Here is a 16,373-nt window from a genome sequence, read left to right as displayed (position 1 = left end):
TTTATAAATAATACTTTTCTGCTTACTGTAAAGGGTTGTCATTGACAGCAATGGGATTCCAGTGAAGTTACATGTTATATTCCACATCCTGCCAAAAGTGTTCACCACAGCTCAAGGTATTGCAATGAATAGCAAGGGAATTAATTATGACCTGTCACCTCTAGTGATGTGTTGCCAATGTCCGAAATTTAATCGTTGGACTAACATTAGGTATGTACTCCAGAGATTCATGGAAACTATTTTTTTTGGTTGTTGTACTGAAGAAATTCTAATCTTTAAGTGCAGTATACCTAGAAAATGTTCATGTTTTAAAGTACTCCGCAAATGGTCACTTCCATTTGAAACAATCATACTGAATGGAGCAAATGGATGCCTGATAAGTGAAAGCATCCTTAAATTTCACTGAAAGGAATCTGAAGAGGTATTAGATGGACTCTGTCTCTGTGGAAATAATTTTCAAGAGGGTAAAAGCAGGCCAGCAAAGCAAACTGAAAATGGTGTGATTACTGCTGTGGTACATGAAGTGAATGCTGGAAAGAAGTATTCTTAGTTGTAGCCAAGTTTCTGACAGTGGCTGGGTTCCCTGCCACTAGCTCAGCAGGGGTTCTGTTGAAACACACTGAGCCTGTCTCTGGTTCTACAACCACTTCTCTGCCAAGATTTCCCTGGGTCACTTCCTACCTGACTCTGTTTGCCATCTCCGCAGTCTCTCCCCTCTCTGTGGTGTCTCAAACCTGTATGCAGGGATCTGTCTCTGGTTGGTTGGTCTCCACGTCCTGGAATGCAGATAGTCCTCCCACAGGAGTCAGCAGCACACCTCCTTTCTCTCACCAGTGGTTAGCCTAGACTGAGCCACTCCGCTGCACTGGTGTGGGTTGATACAGCCCGTCACAGGGAGACAAAAGCGAAGTTATGGAATAAAGGATCAAGTGGTAGAGGCTCACAGATAGGTCTTGCAAAGTTGTTCCTCACGCATACTTACCACTGTAGTGGAGGTTCAGACAGCACTAAAAATGATGAAATGTGGAAGGCAGTGAGACTGCATGGTGTACCAACTGAGGCATTTAAAGTGTAGGCCATGAGGGAATGGTAGTCATTTTTCAATGTAATTCTCTGGAAAATTGCCCAGCAGGTGACCGAAGAGCACACTGGTCCCTACCTTCCACAGTAAAGGAGATGTGCAAGCATCCTAGAATCATAAAACTGAAAGGGACCTCCATAGGTCATCTAGTCCAGGCCCCTGCACTCAAGGCAGGACTAAGTATTATCTAGACCAGTGCTCCTCAAGCTATCTGATGTGGGGGACTGGCAATTTTTTTTTTCCAATGTGCGCGCAGACCAGCAGCCGATGGCTTGCAGGCAGGCACCAGTCCACGGACCACCGCTTTGAGTAGCACTGATCTAGACCATCCCTGACAGGTGTTTGTCCAACCTTCTCTTAAAAATCCCCAATGATGGCAATTCTACCGCCTCCCTAGGCAATTTATTCCAGTGCTTAGCCACTCTGACAGTTAGGAATATTTTCCCTAATGTCCAACCTAAATCACCCTTGCTGCAATTTAAGATTGTTGCTTCTTGTCCTATCCTCGGAGATTAAGAACAATTTTTCTCCCTCCTCCTTGTAACAACCTTTTATGTACTCTGTCTTCTCTTCTCCAGACTAAACAAACCCAATTTTTTCAATCTTCCTTCATAGGTCACGTTTTCTAGACCTTTAATCATTTTTTGTTCTTCTCTGGACTTTCTCCAAGTTGTCCACATTTTTCCTGAAATGTGGCGTCCAGAACTGGACACAATACTCCAGTTGAGGCCTGATCATCGCAGAGTAGAGCAGAAGAACTACTTCTTGTGTCTTGCTTACAATACTCCTGCTAATACATCCCCAAATTGATGTATTGATGTTTGCTTTTTTTTTTTTTTTTTTTTTGCAGCAGCATTACACTGACTCATATTTAGCTTGTGATCCACTATGACACCCCCTCCCCCCGCCCCGCCGATCCCTTTCCCCAGTACTCCTTCCTAGGCAGTCATTTCCCATTTTGTATGTGTTTTAACTGATTGTTCTTAAGTGTAGTACTTTGCATTTGTCCTTATTGAACTTCGTCCTATTTATTTCAGACCATTTCTCCAGTTTCTCCAGATCATTTTGAATTTTAATCCGATCCTCCAAAGCACTTGTAACCCCACCCAGCTTGATATCATCTGCAAACTTTAGAAGTGTACTCTCTCTATGCCATTAACTAAATCACTGATGAAGATATTGAAGGGAACTGTACCCAGAACTGATCCCTGCGGGACCCCATTCATTATGCCCTTCCAGCATGACTGTGAACCACAGATAACTACTTCTGAGAACAATTTTTCCAACCAGTTATGCACCCACCTTATAGTAGCTCATGTAGGTTGTATTTCCCTAGTTTATGAGAAAGTCATGCGAGACAGTATCCAAATCCTTACTAACATCAAGTTATATCATATCTATCGCCCCATCCCCACCCCATAAGGCTTGTTACTCTTGTCAACTATTAGGTTGGTTTGACGTGATTTGTTCTTGAAAAATCCATGCTGACTGTTACTTATCACCTCATTATCTTCTACGTGTTTGCAAATTGATTTCTTAATGTAGCAATTATTGACCCATCCTGTTAATGAGTCACACATGAAATGGATGGAAAGAATTGTCAAGAAAAGACTTTTGCAAGAACATGGCGCATCAAGTAATTGACAGCCAATTTGGATTTATGCCAGGAAGGTCAACAATTTAAATAGCTTGGCTCAGCTCAGTGTTGAGCCCTGATCAGCATGTGGATGTTAGGAGCTGCATGAATAGCACTTGGAATAAATGGAGGGAGTTGATTAGAATTCTTGTTAATTGGCTAGGCAGGCCACTACTACAACACAAACCTTCTAGCAGGTCAACAGCATGGGGGGCTAGTATTTGCCCTTAAGCTCCCCCACTATGGATTCACGCCCCCCCCCACCTTCCCAAATCTATCACTGGGGGTAATAATGACCCTCAAAATACTAGGAGGCAAATGTAAATGTACAAACAGAACAAGGTTTATTAAACAAAGGACCCCACAACCAATAACCATGAACAAACAGTAAAGCACTTGGCTGCTAACAGACAAATAGGCCTGAAGCCAAAGACCCCAAACAATATAGGTTTTTTGGTAGGTATACAGTAAATAAAGAAAACTAATCCATCACCATGTCACTGATGGACAGGATCACATAAGGATTTAGGAATACGACCCAGGAACACATAGTTTCTGATTTCTTCTGCTGTTCCTATCAGGAACAGGTAAGTAGGTCTGGTCTTGTCTTGACTTCACATCTCAACTTGGATCGCACACTAGGTACTGGACTGCCACTGAGGCAGACAGCGTGGAGTGCTGTGCTCTCAGTCCTTATATAATTTCCTACCTCTAGGCAGATTACACTTGCTACATGATCAGTTCCTGCCTTCGTTTAAACAGAGGGCCCCAACTTAAACAAGGAGGGGTACCAACATGGGGCCAAACAACCACCATAGTAAACAAAATGATTTAGGAATTGGCCCTACACTCTCGGCAATAAGAATATGCCAAGTAAACTCAAGAGCAAAGTGGGTAAGATGATTAGGCCAGCCATGGTGTACAAGTGCTAATGCTGCCAAATGAGGAAAAGAGAATAGCTACCTCATGCTGAAATGAGAATGTTCCAGTGGATGCTGATTAAGACACAAACTACACATTGAAATAGTAATAGTAATGATGAAGTAGCACCTGTCATGGAAAAGCTGAGGGAGCATCAACTGAGATGGCTAGGTCCTGTGAGCTGTGGGATATGTTGGCCAGAGAGTACAATAACTAGTAGTCATGGGACAAAGACCATGAGGAGGACCTAGGGGAAAAAAGTGGTTTTAGAGGCTGACGGGGGACACAGAAGTTTGTCAGCTTGGAAGACTAACTTGAAAAGAACATTTTGGAGATAAAGAACAAGTGCCACCAACCCCAATTGATGAGACAAGGAGAAGAAGATTGAGGCTCACAGATAGTATGGTGATGCATGCCATATAAGTCCTAGAGAGATGCTGCTAGAATGTAGGCCTAGATCCTTACAGGTATGCAGGCTTCTAACATCCATTAAAATGCTTTTTAAAGAATGAGCCATAGCTCTGGAATGCTATTGAGACGCTCCTGCTTCTGGATCAGGCACAGTGAAAGTCATAGAATCAGACTTAAGGTCAGAAGGGACCATTATGATAGTCTAGTCTGACCTCCTGCACAACACAGGCCACAGAATCTCACCCACCCACTCCTATAACAAACCCCTAACCTATGTCTGAGCTACTGAAGTCCTCAAATCATGGTTTAAAGACTTTGAGGTGCAGAGAATCCTCTAGCAAGTGACCCATGCCCCAGGAGGCAGAGGAAGGCAAAAAAACCCTGGATCTCTGCCAATCTGCCCTGGAGGAAATTTCCTTCCCGACCCCAAATATGGCCATCAGCTAAACCCTGAGCATGTGGGCAAGACTCCCCAGCCAGCCGCCCAGGAAAGAATTCTCTGTAGTAACTCGGATCCCATTCCATCCCAGGCCATTGGGCATATCTACCGCTAATAGTTGAAGAACAATTAATTGCCAAAATTTAAGCTATCCCATCATATCATCCCTTCCTTAAATTTGTCAAGTACAAGAAGCCTGGCAGAGACATTTCTCTCAAGCCCTGGAAATAAGACACTGACATTTTCTTAAAATGATTAAGAAACTTGTTCAGTTTCACTGAATGTATTTTTAGCTTGGAGAAAACAGATTCTGGAACTGTCTGTTCTTCAGTCACGTTTGTGAATGCTTGACACATTATTCTAGTCATGTTTTGTCCCTCCTACATTATTTCCTGTTAAGAACACAGTATCTTCCAAACAACTGCTTTGTAACAGAACTTCAGCTAAGACATGATACTTGTGCTGTCATCTGAATCTTCAGATGTCCTGATATCTATTAATAAAATTCTTCCTAAACCTATAGGAAATCTTACCCCCTCTCTCTACACCATACATTTTAGTTTCCTGTTTTTTTTTTATTGCTTTCACTATTAAATGTATTTGGGTTTTTAAAATATATACTTTACTGTAAATGCTGCTTTTCTACATATTCCATTCCAATTCGTTCTGTAAGGACATCTTTATTCATTTTTTATCCTCTGAATTTAAAAAAAAAAGAAGAATGAAACAAATGTGCAGCATGCATAAATAAAATGATGGTACACAGTCCAGTAGAGGAAATGCAGTATTAAAAGAGATTTGGGGCCTTTTTATTTATTCAAAAAACAGCAGTTGTTTAACTACCTCACATGCTTCTGTGTAGCATTCAGAAGAGCTTTTCATATTGTATTTTAAACATACAGCATTAAAGCCATGCTGAGGTTTTCTTTTGCTCAGTCTTTTTATATACGTGCAGTGGCTGCTACCCAGTTGCTATCTCTATATTCTTTTTTTCCTTTTTTTTTTTTTTTTTTTAAAAGCCATGAGAAGTCCTGTATCTTTTAGCATACAAAGCCTTACTGTCTTGGCATCATCTTCAGCCTCTACGTGGAAGGACTTGTATACTTTTAGAGAGGGCAACTCATTTATCTTAGCCTATTACCTACCTAATATCCTTTCTTTAAATAAACAAAATATCCATTTTCTTTTTGGGGGGGAAAGAAAGCAACCACATCCTTCTCAATAGAGGCTATATTTATGTGGATTTACTTATGAATATTAAGTTACAGTTCTCCAAAAAAACCCACAGATCACCACATATATGCATAGCTGTAGTAAATGTTTTTTTTAACAAGTTTCAGATGTTTATGTCCAGTAGGTAAGAAAGGCATGCAAAATACTCCTCTTCCAGTTCTGACACTGGATCAAGAGATGTACCTTTATGGCATGGTATTTTCCCTGGCAACTGTTGTTTAAGATTTGCATTTGGATCCATTAATTAAATGTAACAGGAGTTATGCAAACATCAAGGGAACAGATAATATACATTGTCTCCTGATAAAATTTACCACACATCAGAGCTAACATTTAGTTTAGTGCACTTATTGATAGCCTCAGTAGAGAGGCCAGGGGCTGAAGGGGCACAGAGTCTGAAGTCTTCTCTTTCCTCAGTAGGCCCTCATGGAAGAAACTTTTATAAAATCCGACAGAAAATAACTTTCCTATAGGTGGACACTCCTATAAAGTGTAATAGATTTATATTACTGTTATAGCATTTTATATGTGGGTTAAAGACCTTATAGAAAGGCTACCTACCATTCCCTCCAAAATTGTATAGGACTTGTCAATCAGGGATTTTTCCTTCCAGCTCGGGATAGAGGCAGACTAGTGAACCAGTGTTGGAAAGCATGAAATATCACTTCCCATACTATATCTGTTCTCTGGCAAGATGCAGTACAAGATTTGATGCTGGGGGCAGATTCTCAGCTGGTGTAAATTGTCATCGCTCCAATGGAAACCTGTGCACACAATTGAGAGGAGAGGACAGGGCAGGGTGTTGCGGCTGCACATGGTAGTGCAGGGGAAGGGCAGCAGCAGCTCCCCGGAGAACTGAAAAAACTAATACAGCCAAACTATTTAATTGACAGGACTCTATATAGTAAAGATCATCAGCCTCTTTCCAACATCTCAGAAATGCATCCCTGCTTCTCCATCTCTATGGCTAAGAAACACTGATCAATAGCACCGCTGAGAACAAAAAGTGGCACTGAGAGAATAGATGCTTGCATGTTTACCGTGTTGCTTATCTCATTTTGGCTTTCATTCAGCATGCCAAGGACTGCGAGAAGCTTCTAATTACATTGAACTGAAATCACGGTGGATATATTACCACATGGATAAGTTCTCTTTACAGGATTACAGTTTAAGGTTACAGTTTTTCAAAATGTGTGAAACATATGTTTTGTTGTTTTTTGGCCAGAAAAAAAGGGAGTTAAGGTGCAATTCACTTTATGCAAACAGGGGAGTAGAATATTTGGGCCAAATGAATAGAGAGTAAGAGGTTGGTCTTCAGACTGATCTATTTAAATAGACGATGTAATGTACTTTAGGACCAAAATAAGATGTATTTATTTTTCTTCCAAGTGGAGGGGATACAAGACAGCTGCAAACAATTGCCCTAACCCACAAAGACTTGTGTATGTGATTCGTTTACTCCTTATGTGTAGTCCTATTGTCTTCAATGGGACTACATTACAGGGCATGAAGTTAATCACATGTATAAGTCTTTGCAGGATTGGAGCCTAACGCTTGAACAGAAATATTTCTATTTATTATATTTCATTTTCTGTATTAAATATATGAAAACCGCTTATATCAAATGTTTAAACATTGTCCTGTGGTGTTTGAACTCCAGATGTACATACATAGAGCTGGGGAGGGAGAGGCAGAAAATTTAACTGGTTTGGCTAGTTTCACTTTCCAGGAAGAGTTCAGCGCAAAATGTAAACAGCATAAGTGGTGCAAAATATATCAGGATTTTTAAATCCTTTCAAGTGCAATAATTTGAGATGATGGTGTTACCACAGGTGAAGAATTTTTTTTAAAGATGTGACTTCATTTTGAGACTATAACCTTGAATTAAATCAGATGAATATTTAAGAACCAGAGTAGGATTACACAGCCAGAGGAAAAAGACAGATTACTAGTTATATTGCAATTAAATCAATCTGCCATTCAGGGTGGGATTCTGCTTTCGGGGTGAAAGGCAAGAGGAAAATGCTATTTTTAGACTCTAAATTGTAGAGCAAGGCCTCTCTGAAAGTAACACAATATGCTTTTAATGAACCTCTCCCGCCCCTCTCTAGTATCAAGGGCTTTTTGCAAAAATGTTAGGTTAACAGGAGCTTGCTCTGCAGGCAGGTTGCGACTCTCATAACTCTAATTAGAAACACTTAATTTTTTTTTTTTTTTTTTTTTTTTTTTTTTTTTACAGCTTGGGTGTTGACTGGCTAGTTGCAGTTTAATTTTGCATTTGATCTATGCCAGAGTGTTAACCATGTATTTTTATCATGTTGAGTGGATTTTTCTTGTAATATAATGATAGCTAATGGTTTACTTTAAGCAAAAAATAGGTGTTTGGTGTGGAGTTTTCCAGCCAGTCATAACTATCTGGAGTATTTCAAGCATCTTCCAGGGTTCCTCCCTGCAAACACATGAACATCTGTATCCAGCTGTCTTTTAAAGTCTCTCTTACTCCTGACCTAAATATTTTCTTTTGAACATTTGGGATGCTTTGGAATTGGTTGTTAAACTTTATATAATCCGTTAAATAAGGACTGATATCTAGTAGTCTACTCTTACTGATACTGTGCAATAAAAGCCTGTTCCAATGACTTTTAAAATCAATGGCAAAACTCCTGTTGATCAATTGGAATCTAAATGAGGTTGCAGATTTAAAGTTACCAGCCTTGTGGATGGAGGGAAAGCATTTTAATTCAGGCTTCTTTGGAAGATTGTCCCTGGTTCCAATTGAAAAATACCGGTGTGTAATGGGTCATTCGGATTCCTCCTGTGTGCATTTTTTACTAGTATTGCTAGAGCTGTTGTGAATAAGGCTAGTGCTTGTCATGATTCTGTCATGGAAGGACACGTGGATCTGGCATGCACGGAGAGCTGAGTAGATGATGGTGACCAGTAGTTCACAACCAGGAGTCTGGGGCCCCTTTGGGGGCCTCAAGCAGGTTTCAGGGGAGGGAGGGTGTCTCCAGACAAGGGCCTCCAGACAGGGCCAGCATTAGACTCTCTGGGGCCCAGGGCAGAAAGTTAAAGCCCCACTGCATGAGGTTGAAGCCCAGATCCATGAGCCCCGCCACCCGAGGCTGAAGCCTGAGCAATGTAGCTTCGTGGGGTCCCCTTTTGGCATGGGGCTCCAGGCAATTGCCTGGCTTGCTACCCACTACCGCCAGCCCTGGCTTTTATATGCAGAAAACCAGTTATTGCAGCACAGGTGGGCTGTGGAATTTTTATAGTATGTTTGGGTGGGGAGGGGCCTCAGAAAGAAAAAGGTGGAGAGCCTCTGATGTAGACGCTGTTTGGCACTTCTGGTCCTGGCCAGCTAATAGTGATTCACCAACCTTGTGAAGAACAAAGAAGTGGGAAAGTATCAATGTAGATATGTTCCCTCCTTGTTATGGGAGTTGGTCTGAATATTTTAGATACTCGAGTCACCAGAGTTGGGCTATGTGAATATATCCGTGCAGGAGCTAGTTGTTCTACACCTGTGTCACTGAGAGAGCTCATGTGTTTCCTCACAGCTTCAGAGTCTCCACCATGAATCCAGTGATCTTTTCTTTGGACCTTTCTAATGAACATCTGAGCTACTCTACCAGCCAATAACAAAAAGGAGATGGAGCAGAAAGTCAACCCAGAGGTATGTTGTGGGGTGTATCTACCCTGCACTGGTTCAGCAGAGATTAATCACACACTGTGGGCTAAGGAGGCCACATCACCTTATCCCTGCTGGACATGCTCGGGCTGGGCTGGCCGCTGAAGGGAGCAGAGGTGCGTTGCAGGCTTCTGCGACGAGACGGCTGGCATTCCAGGACGCAGAGGCTAGCCAGGCTGTGGCTCCAACCAACCCCCTAGCCACCTGATGCCGCAAATGGAGGAGAGACTGCGGCACCCCCAAGACTACCAGCTGCAGAAGAACAGGTAGTAAGTAGCCCAGGGGGACTAAGCATTGAGCCAGTTGTAAAACCAGGGTTTGACCTAGCTTGTTTCAGAAGGATCCCTACTGAGTTGGTGGTGGATACCTCTGCTGCAGACAGGGCCCCCGGCTGGGACCCAGTGGAGTACAGAGGGCCTGGGTTCCCCTATCCTGGCCACCACCCACCCCTGGGGGTGGCAGCTTACCTCCCCTCTGGCCACACTGCACTGCCCAGAAGGGCAGTTCTACTGACTTCGGTCACTGGACCGCACTGCCATGCCACAACGGGTAGTTCTATTGACTCTGGCTGCTGGGCCACACTGCCCTGCTGCAGAAGAGTAGTCCTATTGACTTGGGCCGTACTGCCTGACACCCAAGAACTGCTGCACTGACTGTGACCAATAGGCCACACTGTCCAAGGAGCTAGATTTGCTGTGGCGACTTGGGAGACTAGGCTGTTCAAGCTCTACCTTAATTCCCCCACAACCTGATACCCCCTGACAGGTGGACCTACCCCATGACCAGGTACAATAAGATCACGTCATTACTCTGTTAAAGCATACACACATCTTTATGGTTCTATAAAAATGTTTATCCATTTATTTTTTGTATATTGTATTCTTAATGTATAAATTTCTACAATGACTCATAGTATGCTCTGGTAACACTAATAGAAATTGAGGTCAAATTTGAGGTATATGACTTAATGGTTACTTTGGCTAGAGAACATGTGCTCATGGCCTTAACTCCTGCAAGGGAATTTAGATCTCTCAGAAACTGTCTACATCCAAAATGTGCATCAATTAACTAAAACTTATTAAATCTATTTTAATTAAGTCAATGCAAACTCCTGTGTGGACTCTCTGAAATTGATTTAAACCTGGCTTTTATTGATTCAGTGTAAGGCTTATTCTAAATCAATAAATCCATTTAAGAGTGTTCACTTGGGAGTTTACATTGGTTTAAACAAGTTGATTACAAAACACACCTTTAGTTAAACTGGTACAACTTTGAGTGTAGACTGGGTTTCCATTTCAGTCTGAGCTGTGGTACAAAGTCCTTTCCTGTGAACTTTGTTGTATCGATTGTTATGTTGCTATTTTGCCTATCATAAGGGTACACCGTGATGCATGAGAATTTGTATATAGATACATATTAATGCAGTTTTAATCTATACAAAATACTTTGAAAGGAGACAACTTCTTGCTTGACAAAGGAATTCTCCCACGCATTCTCCCACTAAGTACATGGGGAGTTACTTTTTATATCATTGTTTATACCTAACATTTAAAGTTCTTGATCTAGGTACTAAAATCTGAACTGCTCTATGAAAGGAGCCTCTACAATAAAAAGTACGAATGTTAAAATAAATTTATTTTGTTATCTCAGGAAACAATTACTTGTGGTTTAGAGCAAACTGATATCAGATAAGCAGTAAACTGAGGTGTAACATGTTTTCTTTCATTTCTTCTTAGAAAACATGTTTTTCTCTCTGTATTTCATGTCAGTTTCTGAATTCATTGCTCAAAGTACAAACAGGAACATAAACTCATCACAGCATTATCTACCCAGTGTTGTCCATTTCTTCAGTAACTTGTTGTTCAGCCAGTATCATTGCTGGCACGACAGTAGACTGGTTCTGTATTCTGATTGCTGCCCCAAACAACACTAACTTAATTCCAAAGGACAAAATGCAGCAATAGGAAGCAGAGGGCACTATTCATTTCATACCTCTTTTTTCCAGGAATCCATTAAAAAAAAGAACATTTGGAAACAAGAACAGGAAACAGTTTCCAGAATTAGAAAGACAGATTGCTGTGTTTTCAGTTTTTTTACTTTTCCAAATGATGACACCCTTGAATGTAAGCTGTATTTCTTGTTGTGCTCCCAACTTTATTATGCTCCTTCATTTTTAAGTTTAGCTTTTCACTCCTCTTTCTCTGGGTAAGGTTATTTTTAATTAGGTTTTTATTAAACCATTTGGCACCGTGCATGAACCCAGAAAACTCAAGCAGCATTGTGTAGAATGCAATAGCTGTCAAGTAATGGGCTAAGTCTTGTCCTGACCTGCAGAGCCAAGATAAGCATAATAACTGGTCAGTAAGTCCTCCTCCAGAGAAAATCAGCCAGCCAGTATAGAAACCTTAGGGAGTTAGGCATTGCAGCCCTTCTGATGAGGAGCCATTAGCAATTCCCAGCTAGCATTTGTTGCCTATTACCACAAATGTTACAACCAGCTTGTGAGTTGGATGCTCCCACTATCCAGTGCCCATGCCCCCTGCTGGAGACAATGTGGGTCAGTGTTAGCTTGCTTCCCCTGTAATAACTCTGAAGGCCATCTCATAGTAGGACAGGCAAGCCTTTGTATCCCATGTTGTAAAGAATCATAAGAAGTACAAAACCATGGGTAAACTCAACATGTTTCTTTAGCCTCAAGACATGTTAAAGGAGGACAGCCATAGTGACTTATAACCACTCATCTCGGAAGATCTTGCTAAAGCAATAGTTACCCCAGAACATTATATATGGCTTGTGGGTTGCTTGCATAGCTGGAGAATTAAGCTCAAATTCAGTTCTGGTGTAAGCAGGCACAGCTTCACTGAAGTCAATGGAGCTTTGCTTACTTACACCAGAGTTGAATTTGGTCATTGTTCTTTTAGAAGGGCTTTAATCCTCAAACAAAACCTCTTACAGGACAGGCAGCTCTATATTTAGTTCTATTTCTGTGGGCAATACCAAGTTGACCTACAATTCTATTTCAACCCACAAGTCTCCTCCTACCTTAAGGTTTCTCTGAGCTTCAAAAACATTTGGGCTACTGCTCATTCTCCGCAGCAGCACACGGAAGACTTCCTGTTTATCTTAGGCCTAGTTCTGCCTGGTGCTGATCACCTCCAATTTCACTGAAACCAGTGGATTTACACCAGGGACGCAACCATGATTTGTTCTGGGAACTTACAATGAAGCAATGCAATCATCTTTATCAATCAAAACAATTTACTTGTTTTATAAACGAATAAGCTCAGGTGGTCTCTTACTGTTCAGACAGAACTCCCTGTTCAATCTCTCTTATTAATGGCTTTTGTTGTATATTTCTCTTCCCTTCTTGATTGCAGAGCTCCCTCTTTGTTGGTATTGTGCACTAAGGCCACCGTCTCTCTCTGTTTTGGCTCTCCAAGCCTCTCTTCATCTCATCCTTTCTCTCTCCCTCACTATGTCAAAAAGATTTTCCTCTATTCTCCCAAGTTTCTCTCTCTCTCTCTCTCTCTACCTCAAATTTTCTCTTGCTGTGACTTTAAGGCCTTTCTTTCTCTTCCTGCAACCATCCTCTTCTGCAGGCCCACTCCCTTTCTTTCTGCTCCCAGGTCACGGCTGTCAAATCTAGAATGTCCCTTGCCATTTACAAACACGATGATGACACTGAACACTTAACACATATGCAGGGCTGGCCTTACCATGAGGCGAACTGAGGCGACTGCCTCAGGTGCCAGACTCGGGGCAGGGGCGCCACTAGGACCCAGAGTGTAGAAAATTGGGTCTGCTACTGGTGCATATGTATTCTCTCTGCTCTAGATGCACAGAGATGGTGAAGTGCTGTGCTGGAGGAAGGAGGGCACAAGAGACAACTGGCAGGTGGGAGAAAAGGTGAGGGGGAATAACAGAAAGCAGCAGGAGCTGTAGGGAGAGAGAGGAGTAGCAGCAGCCTCTTATGGACCTCTCTAGCACCCCCAGGAGCCTGGACTGATTAACACTAGCTTCGCAGGGAGCTGCCTGTTTCCTGCTGCTTCCCTGAACCCACTTGAGGAGAACAGGCAGACAACTGAAGTAGTAGGAGCCAGTTAGGCTCTTAAGATGCTGATCTCTTCCCTCACTCAGGCCCTGCTACCAGCCTGCTTATGTGTCCCCTTCAACTGAGTGAGAGCCACTATAGCTGGCACAGAACAGCAGTCATGAGTGAAAGAAGAAAACGCCCCTCTGGGGCAGCATTCAGAAAAAAGAAAGCAAAGGAAGCTTTTCTGTCTAAGCAGGAAGGAGCTCTCCTGAGATGCATAGACACAAATGTTCACGGTGAGCCTTCCAGCCCCAGTGAGGATGAGTGGTGAGGAGATGCCTGATCTTCCAGTTAGTCAGAGTGCAGGTGACCTGGCAGCTACTACAGCATCCATATCTCCATCTCAAATGGATGTAACCATGCACATTCCTGAAGAAAAATGTAGATCAGAGAAGAGTGTGGTGGAGGCACAAGAAACAGCTGCTGCTAAATTTAGTTCCTTAAGTCCAGATGATCCAGGAATGTGGACCCACTTGAGCAGTAGCCTGAGGGATTTCCTTGTACTGCATGGGCCACAGCAAGTGAAAAACTTCATGTTCCCCAAAGACAATGAAAATAGAAGTTTCCATCCAACACCTTACTGGCCTGAAATCCCCAATGGTGACAAAGTGGAGAGGCCATGGCCTATGTACTCAAAAACCCAGAAGGCTGCATACTGTTTTTGTTGCAAACTCTTCCAGTCTAGTCTTCCAGCCACATTGGGTTCTACAGGAACAAAGGACTGGAAAAATCTGGCTAGAAATCTGGCAAGCCATGAGAAGGCAGCAAATCACCAGAGAGCATTCCATAGGTGGAAACAGGTTGAGATGAGACTAAGGTTAAAGACCACCTTAGATCAGCATCAAGAGAAGATTGCATCATAGTCTTTACTGGCAAAATGTTCTGAAAAGGCTCATTGCCATTGTGAGTGCTTGTTACCCAAAACCTAGCACTGCGTGGCACTTCAGATCAGCTGTATGTGCCAAACAATGGAAACTTCCTTAAAATTGTGGAGCTGATGGCTGAGTTTGATGCTGCACTCCAGGAGCATCTAAGAAGAGTCACCACCCGAGAAATGTACATACGCCACTACCTTGGAAAAACCGTTCAAAATGAGATCATACAGTTACTGGCAACAAAAGTCAAACAGAAGATTGTGGCAGATCTGAAGTTAGCAAGATATTACTCTGTTATGCTGGACTGCACACCTGACATCAGCCATACAGAACAGATGACTTTAATGGTGTGTTTTGTAACAACAGAAGCTAGTGAAAATGTCCCTGCAGTGGTGACTGTCAGACCATTTTCTAGAATTTATTGACATTGATGACACTACAGGAGCTGGTATGACAAATGTGCTTCTTAAAAAGCTGGACGATACGGGAATTGCGATAGCTGACATGAGAGGTCAAGACTATGATAATGGTGCCAACATGAGAGGAAAGAACAAAGGAGTTCAGATACTGATCCCAGAGTTAAACCCTCAACCTTTTTATATCCCATGCAGTTCTCATTCATTGAACTTGGTGGTCAGTGATGCAGCATCAGCTTCTAGCGAGGCTGCTGAATTTTTTAAATGTAATTCAAAGCACCTATGTATTTTGTTTCTGCATCAACTCATAGATGACAAATTTTGAAGCAACATCTGGGAACATCCTTTGACACAAACTCTGAGTGCCACACGATGGGAAAGTCAAGTGGAGGCGATAAAGCCTATCAAACACCAAATGGGGAAGATAGAGGATGCCATAGTTGCCATTATGGAGGATAATGCAATGACAGGAACTGTTCATGAGAGAACAGTGGCAGAGGGAAGTGGAATCACCAGAAACATGTCTGTGTGGCTTAGTGTTGTGGCATGACATACTGTTTTTGAAATAAATGTTATAAGCAAGAGACTCCAAGGTGTTGACCTTGATATATCTGAAGCAATGGAACAACTGGACAAAGCAAAGTCATACTTACAGTCTTACCGGTCAGATGAGGGATTTCAAAACGTTCTGTGAACTCTTCAGAAGTTGGCAGAGGAACTTCACACTGAAGCTATTTTCCCACCCAGTCAAGAATACAAGACTTACCGAAGAAGATGACATTTTGATTACGAGGCACGGGATAATCCCATAAGAGACTCTCTCCCCCCCCCCCCCCAAACAACAATTCAAAGTTGAATTCTTTAACCAGGTGCTAGATTGTGCAATACAGTCAGTTGAACGTTTCATGCAGCTCAAGGAACACAGCAGTATATTTGGGATGTTCTATGATATTCCAAAACTCCTCAGTATACCTGAAGAAGACCTACACCAGCAATGCAGGGCACTAGAGACAGTGTTGACACATGATGACTTGCACAATATTGATGCGAGTGATTTAGGTGATGAACTGAAAGCCCTTTCAAGATACATTTCAGCAGGATCAACTTCAAAGGCTGTTCTGGAATATATGTGCACAAATAAGATGACCACCCTCTTTCCAAATGCTTTCGTTGCTTTGCACATACTTTTAACACTTCCTGTAACAGTTGCCAGTGGAGAACGCAGCTTCTCCAAGCTGAAGTTAATAAAACCATCTATGCTCCACAGGAGAAGCTGGTCAGCCTTGCAACTATCTCAATAGAGCATGATCTGGCCCAGACTGTGGACCTTCAGCAGGAAGCAGTTCAAATCTTTGCAACCAAGAAGGCACAGAAAGCACCACTTTGATTATTCAAACAGATAAAAATGCCAGTGTGTTTACTATGCAGACAAGAAAAGGTACATTTACTGTTCAGGCGTTCGAAAGTTAAGTGTTACTTAAAATTTTTGAACAAGGCATTTTAAGTTGTTAGTTCCCCTTTATTGGGGTAGGTAGCAGAGCAGTACCACGAGAGGAGTAGAATAGGAAGGAGGCAAA

The 16,373-nt window shown here is 42.2% G+C and overlaps 1 long non-coding RNA gene across 2 annotated transcripts in view; it reads left to right on the top strand.

Annotated features, from left to right (window-relative positions):
* The window catches only part of LOC140917244 (uncharacterized), a 105,736-nt gene that overhangs the window by 73,983 nt on the left and 15,380 nt on the right, over window positions 1-16,373 (top strand). Inside the window, exon 2 of one of the 2 annotated variants that reach the window (XR_012160761.1) lies at window positions 9,282-9,397. This is a non-coding gene — a long non-coding RNA (uncharacterized lncRNA). Of the gene's footprint in view, window positions 1-9,281; window positions 9,679-16,373 lie in introns of both variants that reach the window. The other variant, XR_012160760.1, reaches the window with a different exon arrangement.

The sequence above is a fragment of the Lepidochelys kempii genome, chromosome 9 (genome assembly GCF_965140265.1).
Source record: "Lepidochelys kempii isolate rLepKem1 chromosome 9, rLepKem1.hap2, whole genome shotgun sequence".
In the NCBI taxonomy this organism is placed as follows: Eukaryota; Metazoa; Chordata; order Testudines; family Cheloniidae; genus Lepidochelys; species Lepidochelys kempii.
This window is presented reverse-complemented; position numbering and strand designations above follow the sequence as displayed.